Source organism: Sceloporus undulatus, chromosome 5 (genome assembly GCF_019175285.1).
Source record: "Sceloporus undulatus isolate JIND9_A2432 ecotype Alabama chromosome 5, SceUnd_v1.1, whole genome shotgun sequence".
Classification (NCBI taxonomy): Eukaryota; Metazoa; Chordata; class Lepidosauria; order Squamata; family Phrynosomatidae; genus Sceloporus; species Sceloporus undulatus.
Window position 1 is genome coordinate 681,016 of NC_056526.1, and position 12,563 is coordinate 693,578.

Genomic DNA, 12,563 nt, shown 5'->3' on the forward strand with positions numbered 1-12,563 from the left:
GGAGTGACAGTCCAAGAAGAAGGATTTCTCCAGCCCAGAAAGACTGCTAGCGAATTCCAGTTATGGTTCGGCTGTATTTCAGAGATGGGGACTGGGAAAACATCCCTTGCCTAAGAAAAACCCGTGGGATTCATGGGGTTCTCTAAATCAATATACAGCTTGAAGCACAACAAGAGATCTTCCCTATTTTATTTTTCTCCCACCCCTCTGTGCAACGCAACCGGGGCATCTTACAAGATTAAAACATACATTCCCATATTCCTTAATGTACACTTAAAGGCACCAGATCCCATTGATTTGGAAGGTTAAGCAGGACATATCCGGTTAGCACTTGGGTTGGGAGACTGTCAACAGATCCCAGGTGCGAGGAAGGGACTGGCAAAACACCTCTGAGGATCCTTGCCTAAGAAGATCCTGTGAAATCCATGGGGTCAAATCCATAAGTCAACAGGCAATTTGAGGCGCATGCGCTATATAGAGGTTCTAAATGTCCCAAGGCACCCGGCCCCACCTGATCTTGCGAGCTAAGCAGGGTCAGCCTGATTAGTACTTGGAGGGGAGGCCAATGTATACCATTGTATACTTCTGAAATTGAGGATACAGCACCTGGGATTCCTGGGCAGTCTCCCATCGAGGATTAACAGGGCTGGTCTGCTTAGCTTCTAAGACAAGATGGGAACCCGGTGGGGTTTTAGGGTATTTAGGCCCTAAATGCTACATTTAGGGTCACCATTAAGTCAGAAACAACTTGAATGCATACAGTTCTCAGACACAGCTGCTTTGGGGCAGAACTGAAGGAAGGGCTCTGGCTGGCAGCTGCCCTTTTGCACCGAAAAAGGCCCTTTGCTTTCTGGTCAACAAGGCAGCCTTTTGTGGCTTCCCTCGAGTGCCAACTAGTGATGCCTCACACTTCCTCCCCCGGCTTTTCTCCTGGATGGAACTGGGGACCCCCCAAAACCCAGCAGCACCCGCGTTTTATGGGGCAGCTGCAACCTTGCAACAGCAACAGCACCGTTTCCACATTGGAAGTGTGCATGAAGTACACTTGTGCAAATGCTCATAAGACATTGGGCTTGGGAATCCTGACTCAATGCACACCGCAAGAACAGAGCACCACAATAATAGTAAAAGCAAGTACATTTCTATACACCGCTCATCCATGCACTTAAGCACTCCTGGCACAAGCGGTTTACATAACATCCAAGCAATGATACCTTCATTGGACCAACCCAAAATGCACAATGACACGGTGCAAGCTTTCGAAGCTCAACTGGGTCTTCTTCTTCATCAGCAAAATGAGAAAGAGATTGAAGATGTTACCTTACCACATGGGGGCTTTTTGAGTGTCAGTTCGCATTGGCCGATGCGTATATCGCATTATATAGCATGGAGTTTCCACACTGTGAGCTCTGAATATGCATTGACCAATGCGATATAACGTGAATACGCTTTGGCCAATGCGTATTCACGTGGGTTACGAACTGAAGGCAGCCGGCTCCTCCGTTTTCTGAGTACGCCAAATTGGGGATCGGCTGGATCTGCACTGATGGCCAGTGAGGAACCTCTGCTGCTTTGGCTGGTGTGCACAGCGCGCCTGCGTCATACGCGGACGCACCTACACGGCTGGAGCATAGTGCTCAAGCCACGGGGGCGGCGGGCGGACGGAAGGGGGTGCGTTCCCATTCAATTGAATGGGTGCGAGCGCCCGTTGTGCCCTGTTGCTGTTGCGCGCCCGCGCTGCCGTGCACGAGCCCCATTATTTACAATGGGGCTTGAGCATAGGCGGAATTCGCCTTACGCGAAGGGATCCGGAACAGATCCCCGGTAGGCGAGGACGCACTGTACATCCAATCCCGTGGTTCTCCTGAAGACCACCGGTTACAAATCTCCATGATGCTGCGCTGGAATTTCCCCCTCTCCTTCCGGGGCTCTTTCCCTTTTAGCAACAACCGCTGGGGCTGGGCGTTATTTCCCTGGACGACGAGATAAAGCAGAACCTTTTGTGTCGGGGAGGGGGAAGTATGTGTGTGTGTGTGTTGTGTGTGTGTGTGTGTTGTTATGCGTGGTGTATTGTATATGTATGTGTGATATATATATACACACAAACACACACACACACCCACACACATAAACATCAAGCAGACCCGATATGTGTGTACACATATAAATAAGGCATCACACTTTTGGCTGTGGGAACAGTGTGTTTTTGTATATATATGTGTGTTGTGTGTGTGTATGTATTATTATTATTTATTATATTTATTATTATCTTTTATTATATAAATGTGTAAATTTACACCGCGCTGTAACTACAATCTTTTTAATTGTCGGTTCCCTGCCTCAGGTTACATCTAAAAAGACGCGCACACACCCACACACACATCTACTCTCATAAGACAAATGTGTGTGTACACATAAAAGGCATCACACTTTTGGCTGTACCACTATGGTGTATATTATAATATCATATATATATAATATATATATATATATGTGTGGTGTGTGTGTGTGTGTGTGATATATATAATACACATACACATACACCCCGACATACAGATGGTGCATACCCCTTTCATAGTGGCTAAAGGCAGCAAATTCATGCTATACCGCCTGAACAGTGACCTTATCCTTCACCCCCGGAAGTTAAAATGTTGCACCCCATTCAGAGCCCCACAGAGCATGCACCAAAGCTGCCGATGTGCATCGGTGAACACACATGTATTGGGCTGGTGTGGTGATCAATCTGCACTGGCTCCTCGCTTGCATGAATACGTATTGGCCGATGCGCAAGACCTCGATCCGGAAGGCTGCCCAGGTGTGGATGAACGTTGCGATATGAAGTGAATAACGAATCGGCAAAGCGTATCCGAGAGCGGGGGTGTTGAATGAACGATGTGTTAATGTGATACGCACACAGCCAATGCGAACTGACGCCTCAAAAAGCCCCGGTGGTAAGGTCCCTAGGCCTGCATTTTGCTGTTTCTGGTCTTAGTCCAGATGGCAGGAGGGCTCTCTGCAGACTGGCACCTTCCCTTTTTAGCCAGCGGTCACTGGGAGGTTTCCAAAGGCAAGGAAATGTAGGAAATGCAACTCAAAGAAGGTGTTTCCTTGGAGTCCATCCTGTCTGTTCCTTTGTGAAGCCACAGGCTCCACTGAACTGCTCACGGAGTCTTTGCACCTTCCTTGAATTGCAAATGGACATTCAACTTCCTCGACATGATGGCTAAAAGGAGAGGTGCCAGCCAAAGACAGCCCTCCTGCCATCTGGACTAAGACCAGAAATGATAAAGCTGCCATGTTGGATGCATCAGTTTACAATGCTGTTAGCCAATTGCCTCCAACAAGATGGGGACTCAGTTTGGCCACAGACAGAAAGATGCAAGGCTGATTAATAACAAACCAATCGTTGGTTGTGTTGTGTTGCACTGTGAGTTACAATGCAGTTATTCTCTTCAATACTGTTCTTTGTTCGCAACTTTCAATCCGCAAGTATTTTAACCTTTTACAAAAGCCTATTTCCTGGATTTTGACCTCTGTATCTTTGGCCCGTTACGACCACCCAAAAGGGGCAGTCTTGGGCCGCTGCCGGTTGCAGGCGGCGGCGCCGCAGCGCCAAACCCGTGGCTCCTTGGCCGCTGCAAAAAAGGAGTGCAGAAATAGCACTCCTTCCGGCAACCGGAGAGCCACTGCAAGTGCCAAAGCGCGCATCGAACGGCTCTTGGGTTTAGACGTCCGGACGCTGTGCGTCTGTTACGTCAAGATGGCCGCGCCCATCTGTATAGGCGCGCCATCTTGCCATACGGAAGCACCGCCCCTCGCCGTATTCCTGGCGCAACGACGGCGCCGCTTAGGCCATCTGTAAGGTGCAAAGTTTTTGACAGATCAGACAAAGACTAGCTTTAAGGGAAGGAACTTTTTGCACAGTTTTGGTGGGGTTTGTTGGGGCTCTGTTGCCGTGTTGCAGAAGAATTGTTCCTGATGCTTCACCCGTTTCTGGATGGCAGCTTCAGAGCACTTTGTGCTTTTTGTGGTAATAAGATCTATGGAAAGACTGAAGAAGACCACAAAACAATGGCTGCATCAATAGAAGTCATAGTACCTTCTCTATTCTGCTTGGTCAGTCCGCCCCAACTGGAATAATCCTGTGTCCAGTTCTGGGCAAAACAATTCCAAAAGGAGTGGGAAACTGGAGCCGTGGTCTCAAAGGAGGAGACAAATGGTGAAGGGTCTGAAACCATGAGCCTATGAGGGGAGCTGAGGGAAGTGCTGGGTAGGTTTAGTCTGGAGAAGAGAAGGGTCAAGAGGTGTTGTGATATAGCCTGTTTCAATACTTGAAGGGATGTCACATTTGCGATGGAGCAAGTCTGTTTTCTGCTGCTGCTCCAGAGATCGGAGACAGAGCATGGATGCAAGCCGCAGGAAAAGAGGTTCCAGCTCAATATTGGAGGAACCTCCTGAGAGTCAGGGCTGTTTGACAGTGGAACACTTCCCTGAGTGGTCTTTTGGGGGCCTCCTTCCTGGAGGCTGGGGCCCTCTGTCAAAATGGGGAGTGCTTGATGGAGAAGAAGGGGCTTGGGCTGGATCGCGGCCCTTCTTGGGTCTCTTCTAACTCTAACATAATTCTATGGAAAAGGCTGCAAAATGTGTGAAACACCTTAAAGCCTTTCTCTTATGGATACATGGAAAGGGCAATGTATAAAAACGTGGAAGAACAAAGAAGCAGCAGCGAGTTTCATCATCAAGGCATTAAACAGTTGCAAAAGCGTGGGCTGTGCATTCAACCCAGTCCATCCATCATTATTCGGTGGTTTAACGTCTCGTGTGAGTTTCCCCAAACACACTGTTTACAGTCTGCTGTATCAACTATATATTAAACACATAATTCAAAACGCTGCTGAGGGTTTGGAAGCCCATCCGCCGTCGTCCCCTGCTTTAAAATTCCTCGCCTGGGTTATTCCAAAAGGCCATTCCGCAGATGCTGCGTGTTTGATGCCTGTGATTTAATTCCTATTATTATATTATAAATCTTTATTTATAAGGGGATGAGGTCCAGCAGTTCTTCTCTGTCTCCGATGCCTGGATCAGGAGATGGACTGGGGGAGGGCTTGGTTCATAATGGATGGTTTTAATCGTCTTCCCGGGAGGCCTGGTGGAGCTAGCCTGCCTCTCTCAGTAGGATCATACATATAAAAGACATAGCAATACAGGAAATGGTTCAATAAAACCGGCACCAAAAGAACATCAAATAGCAAGTGACAATTATGCAATGCCTGGGAAGGCTTCTCTGAACAGGAGGTCTTCAGCTCCGTTTTGACGCTGGTTAAAAATGATAAGGACCCTTGTGTCTCGATGGGAAGAAGGTTCCCGGCGAGGGAGCAGCAAGTGAGAAGGGGCGAATCCAAGATGGGCAGAAGAAGAAATCCTGGCTGAGACAGCAGACCTTGACTACCAGAACGGAGGGCCCTAGTTGGAAGGTGAGGAATTTAGGTAAGGACATGAAGAGTGCCCCTTGATGCCAGTTGCTCCTGGTGTTCATTGCCCCTCAGTGTTCGCATAGGTTTATTTATTGGCATGCAAAGGGAAGATCTTGCAGCACCTTTGAGAGTAACTGAGAGAAAGAAGTTGCCTATCGTCCATCTTGTGTTGACAGCAGCCTTCAGCAATCTGCATTTGGGCAACAGAGGATAAATGGACATCCATCAGACATTAGGAATGGAAGACCCAAAAACGGGTTGCAGAGAGTTCATCTTCCTGGGCTTTGGACCTCAGGGCGCCAGTCCTTGAGCAAAAGGATGACAAAAAACGACGGCTAGAAGAGAAATATAACCTGGAATATATGCATAACTGCAGTCCATCCATGGCGGGTTGAAAACATTGCAGAAATAAATCCAGTCGAGGACCACTTCAACTGCCCTGGCTCAATGCTAGAGCATTATGGGAACTGTAGTTTTGTGAGAGATTGAGCCTCCACAAAACTGCAGTTCCCAGCATCCCTAGCACTGAGCCAGGGCAGTTAAAGCGTCTCTAATTGGATTATTTTCTGCATGTGTTTTGGACCAGGGACAGTGGTTTCCTGGCACATTGCTACCACATCCCAACACTTGTGGAAAACCCCGGTCTGAGGAGCCTTTTGCCCCGTTCCCCTGGATTCCCCTCTGTTCAGAACCTTGCAAACTGAATCCAAAAGCCCTGCGACGCCTTGGACAGCAGGGACGTAGCCAGGATTTTAGGAAGGGGGGGTCCAGACTAAGTGCCACCATTATATGGGGCTTGGTGTGGCAGGGCGCAGCACACACATCATTCATTTTCTAATTGAAGGGGGTCCAGCTATGTCCCTGAAACATGTAATGCTTATGTCAGAGTTATTATTATACAGCGTGCCCGCGCATACGCGGGCGCGCATACGCAGCTTGAGTATATGCGCTCAAGCCGCAGGGCATGCGCGGGGCGGAAGGGGCGGCGCATCCATTCAATTGTTTCCAATGGGGCTCGAGCATAGGTGGAATTCGCCTTACGCGGCGGATCCGAGATGGATCCCCCACGTAAGGCAAGGACGGACTGTATAAAACGTAAAACTAACTAGGCCTCTCATTGACCGTTGACAAACCAGTATATTTTATTACACTTAGATTTACACTTTTATTATAATTGTGAGTACGTACAATAAAAGACTTCAAAAGATCAAATATAATTCTTCCACTACAAATAATTTTATTTCTATATGCCATTTGACAACTTCACTTCTTTTCCTATAATGAAGTTTTGATACATTTAATGTGTTTTACTCTTTTAGTTTGCTGTCAGAACTTATTTTCTTTCTGATCACAAAACACATCCACTTGAACACTCCAATATAAAAACTGTTAACTATTTTAATATCACATCGCTCAGAAAAACATTACGATGTGGTTATGCACAAACATGGCAGGTCAGCATATGCACTGGATATCATTAAAACATAAACAAGACAGTCCAACAGGCCCCAGGCCAAGGGATGAAGAGGGGAAAGAGTGTGTCCTCCAGTGGAATTCCTGGCTGCAGTGTGTTTGTACCATACAGTTCCCAGAATCCCTAGCACTGAGGCAGCCAGGGCAGTCTCCAAGCAGTCTCAAAGTTGATTATTGCTGCAGGTTGGCCTAATAAGTTACTGCAATGTATGGGTTTTGGCCTTTGTCGTAAGAACCCACAAGGTAAAATTGTTGTAGTGGTTGAGTGTTGGACTATGACTCTGAAGTCTGGAGACCAGGGTTTTGATTTCCAGCTCAGCCATGAAACCCAGTGTGTGACCTTGGGGAGTAAGTCACACTCTCTCAGCTTCAGAGGAGGCAATGGCACAGCTCTTCTGAACAATCTTGCCAAGAAAACCCCAGGATAGGTTCATTTTAGGGTTGCCATAAGTTGGAAGGGGTTGAAGGCACACCACAACAACCACACCCCAGATCACAATGCACTGTAATGGAACTATATTCTGTTTTAACTTTAGCAGGGCAACACCTGTGAGCTACTACACTGTAGAATAATGCAGTTTGACACCACTTTTAACTTCCAGGGCTACTTAAAAAAACAAACCCAACCCCGGGATTTGCAGTTTTGTGAGGCACCCAGTACTCTTTTAGAAAGGAAAAAAAGCTCTTGTAAAAATACAAATCCCAGGATTCACAGAATTGCGCTACACCACTTAAAGTGGTGTCAAAGGGTATTATATCAACAGTGTAGATTCCCCCATGCTATAGATTGTGGGCTTTGCAGTTTGGTGAGGGGCATTTGGAAAGCTCAGCCAGAGATGAGAGATGGGGGAGGTCACTGACTACAACACCCATAATCACAGCCACGTTGCCATGACTCCTATGAAACGAAAGGGGAAAGAGCTTGCTTGTCTTTCCCCCTTTCCTCTCGACGCTCCTCGTGTGGTTTTTAATGGAGAGGAGGAGGGGGGAGGAAGGAGCTTGAATGTCCCCAGGCCTGAAGGGGGGGGACCAAACCCCCCACCCCCCCCCCTCTAGCTACGTCCTTGGACCCAGGCTGCCTTTGCAGCTGCCAGATTCCGCTTGTCACCTCATTGCCATCGCCACAATTTTGCATTTCTAGGGCTGCTCCGTTATTGTTGTCTGCCTTCAAGTCATTTCTGACTTATGGGGGCCCTAAAGCAACCCTAAGGTTTAAAGTAAGGGTCACGCAAACTACGGCCTGCGGGCTGGATCCAGCCTGCCAAGGCCTTGGGACCGGCCCCAGCCTGGTTCTGCCGCTGATTGCCGCCCTATCCCAGCAGCCCCGGTACAATCCTGCCTTTTGGGGGCCCCCCGCCCGCCCTGGCCTGGTTCCCCCCCAATCCCGGGACCTTAGGCCTCTTGCGCAAGTGGCGGGGCCTTTGCAATGGACAAGGGGGGGCACAGGGGAGGCAAGGGGGGGCAACTGTCTATAGAAGCCTCAGAAACATGCATTTATATTATTTTTTTAAAAAAGCAGCAAATGTTTTGTGTGTCTTCCATTTTTTTTAAAAAACGTGTCCTCCATTTGAAACTGTTGTCCTACATTTGTCCTGGTTTGAAGGTCCTGACTTATGGCAACCCTACGCTCGCCGCAGCTTCCAAGTCGCTCCGGGCGCCATTTTGTGTTTCTAAAATGGTGGCCAAAGTCTCGCGTGACCTTTCCTGTTGCGGGGCAGGACGGGAAAGGTTGCGCGAGACTTTGCCGCCATTTTAGAACACAACAGTCGCCGAGCCTCCCTCCCTCAGGCGCATTGTATATGTTCCGTTTTGTTTTTTACTCCAAATGATGTGTTGCAGCGAATGTAGGAATTGTTTATTATTATTTATTTAAATTTTAAAAAATCATGTAATTTTTGTGTTGGCTCCCCCCCCCCTCCGTGTCGAGGGACACGCATCCCGGCCCCCGGCTCCCAAAGGTGATGAAGTCTCCTTTCTGGGAAGACACTCATCACTCAGGCCACTGAGACCAAGTCCTTCTGTGGACTGCCCTTGAGTCGATGGGGACCCATGGCGACCCTCTGCATCCTCCTCTGTCCTGCGGCCTTCCTCTCTCCCTCCTTAGGGCTTTTAGGGCAAGGAGTCCTTCCTTTCATGATGAGTCCAAAGCAGGCCTTGCAGGGAGGTCTCGGCTTGGTCCGCTCCAGGACCCCTTGTCCTTCATAGTTAGCCTCACTCAGCCCTCTTCATCTCCCTTCTCTGCCCAGCTCTCACATCTCTCTTCGCCTTTGGGATCTTCTCTCTTTTTCCAGAGCCAGGCTCCCGATTCTTCCTCTGGTTTTCTGGCTGGATTCTCCATTTCTATCAAGGCTGGATCCTGAGTGAGAGAAACCCTTTGCCTCCTTCTCTGGGTTGGACTCGTGGAGCTGGCCTTGTTCCTCCTTTGCGCCTTCTTTCTTTCTCTCTCTCCCTTGCCTTCCCCTCTTCGCCGCAGGGGGAGCTCCTCCTCCGCCGCCGCCGCCCGATCCTGGCTCTTGGCCGGAGGCTGACCCTGGCTGGCTGCGCCCGAATCCAGGCCAAGGAGCAGGAGGAGAAGGCCAGGCCTCGGCCGCCCCTTCCCGGCCGGGGACCCCCAAAGCAGGCCAGCCAGGCCCGAAAGGTAAGAGGAGGAGGAGGAGGGGGGCTGGGGCCTCTCTCTGGCTCTCGCTCTCTGGCTGCTGGGCCGCCGCAGTCTCGCCGAGGGACCTTTGGGGAGGGAGGGAGGAGGGAGGCCCAGGGGCCGGAGCCAGGGCAGCCCCTGCCCTCGCCCTGCCTTCCCTCCAGGCCCAGAGACCCTCCTCCTCCTCTGGCCAAGCTGCCCTGTGCCTTCCCTGAGGCTGAGAGAGTGTGACTCGGACCCTCCTCCCAAGAGCCTAACCCTCCAACCACTCGGCCAGGCCCTTGGCGGCCCTTGGTGGGAGGCCGGACTGGTCAGCTGGGGGCCTGGGCTGCAAGTGGGCAAGAGTCACGCTCTCTCAGCCAAGGCCCACAGCCAGCCTTCGGACAATTCAGGCCAGAGGCAGCGCGGGGCCTAGTGGTTTGAGCCTTGGGCTGCAGCTCAGGAGGCCAGGCTTTGATGCGCTGCTCAGCCTGGAAAGCCAGGATTTTAGGAAGGGGGGGGGGTCCAGACTAAATGCCACCTATAATGGGGATTGAGTGCGCGGCACAGAGCAACACCATTCATTTTTCTAATGGAAAGGGGGGGGTCCGGACCCCAAGAACCCCCCCCCCTTGGCTACGTCCCTGGCCACCTGGGTGACACTCTCTCAGCCTCAGAGGAAGAAGCCTCACCAAGAAGACTCTGCAATGGCTTGCTTTGCATTCTCCTTGCAGACCAGCCATGGACCTGGGCCCACACAATGGGACTCTTTGACCCTCCGAGCCAAGGCATGCGCAGCCATGGCTCCCCTTCCTCTTCCTCCTGGATGGCTCTGTCCTGGGCCCAGGGCTGTTCAGCATCTTGACCAATGACTTGGAGGAAGGAATAGAGGCCATGCTGACCAAGTGCAGATGGCACCCAATGATGCCCCAGAAGAAAGGCCCCGTTGTGGCTGCTGCCATTCAGAAAGGATGCTGGGAAACTGGGGCCAGGGGTCCAAGGAGGGCAAGCAAATGGCAAAGGGCCTGAGCCCATGTAAGCCTGGCAGGAATGGCTTAAGGAGACGGGCATCTTTAGCAGCCTGGAGAAGAGAGTGCTAGGAACATGTTTACACATTTAAAGGCGTGAGTATCAAGGGTGGAGGATCGAAGGGAGGCTCCTTGATGGGGAAGCCAAGCGCAGGGCCAGGAGTTCCCTGGCAGATTGTGTCCTGCTTGCAAAAAGGGCACCAAGGAGAGGCTCTCAAAGGTCTAAGTGATGCTTTGATGTCCTTTCCTTCTTTGCTTTGCTTTTCATCACCTTACCAGCCTTGTTGAAGGCTGCTTCTGGCAGGAAAGTGGGACAGACCCAGACCCACAGATTTGGGGAAAGGGAGGACTTTGCCCCCGAAGGATGTTGTTTTTCTAGCACTGCAGAGAGTGAGATCTCAAAACTCCTTCACATCCAAGGACTCTTCTGTTTGCTGGGTTGACATGAATGTGCTTCCCTGGCCTGTCCCTTTTCCTAACATTAGATTTCTAAGTCTGCCATTGTAATCTTTAAGTGACTGCAATGCCATAACCGCTTTGGAGCGTGTCCAAAGGAGGGTCAGCAAAATGGGGGAAGGTCTGGAAGCCATGAAGCCCTATGAAGAAGGTTGTAGGGAGCTGGGGATGCTTAGCCTGGAGAAGGTCAAGAGGTGACATGAGAGCCCTGTTTAGGGACTTGAAGGGATGCCATATTGAGGAGGAGGAGGAGCAAGCTTGTTTTCTGATGCTCCAGAGAACAGGACCCAAGGGAGCAATGGAGGCAAAATACAGCCAAAGAGATCCTACCTCAACAGTCATCTCACCAGATTCTTCCTGACAGTCAGGGCTGTTCAAGACTGGAAGATGCTGCCTTTCAGTCTCCTTCTTTGGAGGCTGGGTGGCCCTCTGTCAATGGGAAGCTTTGAGGGAGAATAAAGGGCTTGGACTGGATCAGGGCGCTTCTGGGGTCTCTCCCAACTCCGTGATCCTCAGTCCTTGCATAGGGATTGTGCAAGCCCCCTGACAGCAGCCACTCCAGTCAATGGGGATCCCTTCCCTTTTTGTGTGACCTCTGGGGCCAAGTGCTGCAAGGCCTTGTTGTGACAGGGGCCCTGTTCCTGGCCCTTGCGACGGGGATTGCCAGGGGGCAAGGCGAGGGGAACAGGCCCCCGTGACCCTTGCTCTTGGCAGCTGCTGGCCTTACGGTAAGCAGGCCCATGGTTGCAGAGCAATGTAGTGCTTATAGGATTGTGGCCAGCCTTCCTAGGGCTCTGTTCAAACGGGGTTTGCTTTCAGTTCTATTGAGCATTAACTGCTTCTTGGGTCCATTTTTAGCCATGAGAACTTTTATCTGAAACTGTTCTAACCTTCGAAGGAGGAAAAGAAAATGAAAAGTGGCAGCGCCTTTAAGGCTTAAAACTCACTTTAGGAATAATCCAGTCTGAGGCCTAGTGCTAGGGCATCCTGGGACTTGTAGTTTGCCGTGGCACCAGAGCTCCCTGACAGAGAAGGCTCAATCTCTCACAAAACTACAGTTCCCAGAATTCCCTGGCATTGAGCCAGGGCAGTTATAAAGGGGTCTCAAACTGGATTATTTCTGCAGTCTGATTTGGACCTCTTATCATTGGATTTTATTTCATAGGCACTTTGAAAATCTTTGAGAAGATTCCTTATATATATATATATATATATGTATGTATGTATGTATGTGCATGAGTGACTCTTGCAATAATATATGTGTGTGTGTGTGTCGTGTGCCATGAAGCCACTGTCCCTGAATCAATGCAGGTGTTGTTGTTTTTTAATATAATCTTTATTTTATTAAATTAATAAAAAAGAACATTGGTACAGAGACAACATTCATTCAACCTATTTACAAACAACACAGACTATAATAACAACAACAACAGAAAACAAACAAACACAAACAGCAACAAAATCAAATGTTACGTAGAAGGTCTGCCATGGACAAGTTTAGTTTATCTGTGTTAA

General features: G+C 49.8%; 1 protein-coding gene across 2 annotated transcripts in view; it reads left to right on the forward strand.

Annotated features, from left to right (window-relative positions):
• Positions 1-9,447: 9,447 nt before the first annotated feature.
• LOC121931912 (transmembrane protein 53-A-like) overlaps positions 9,448-12,563 on the forward strand; it is an 18,137-nt gene continuing 15,021 nt past the window's right edge. For both annotated transcript variants that reach the window (XM_042470052.1, XM_042470053.1), the window contains exon 1: positions 9,448-9,585. The gene's annotated coding sequence lies outside the window, so the exon portion shown is untranslated. The remainder of the gene's footprint in view (positions 9,586-12,563) is intronic.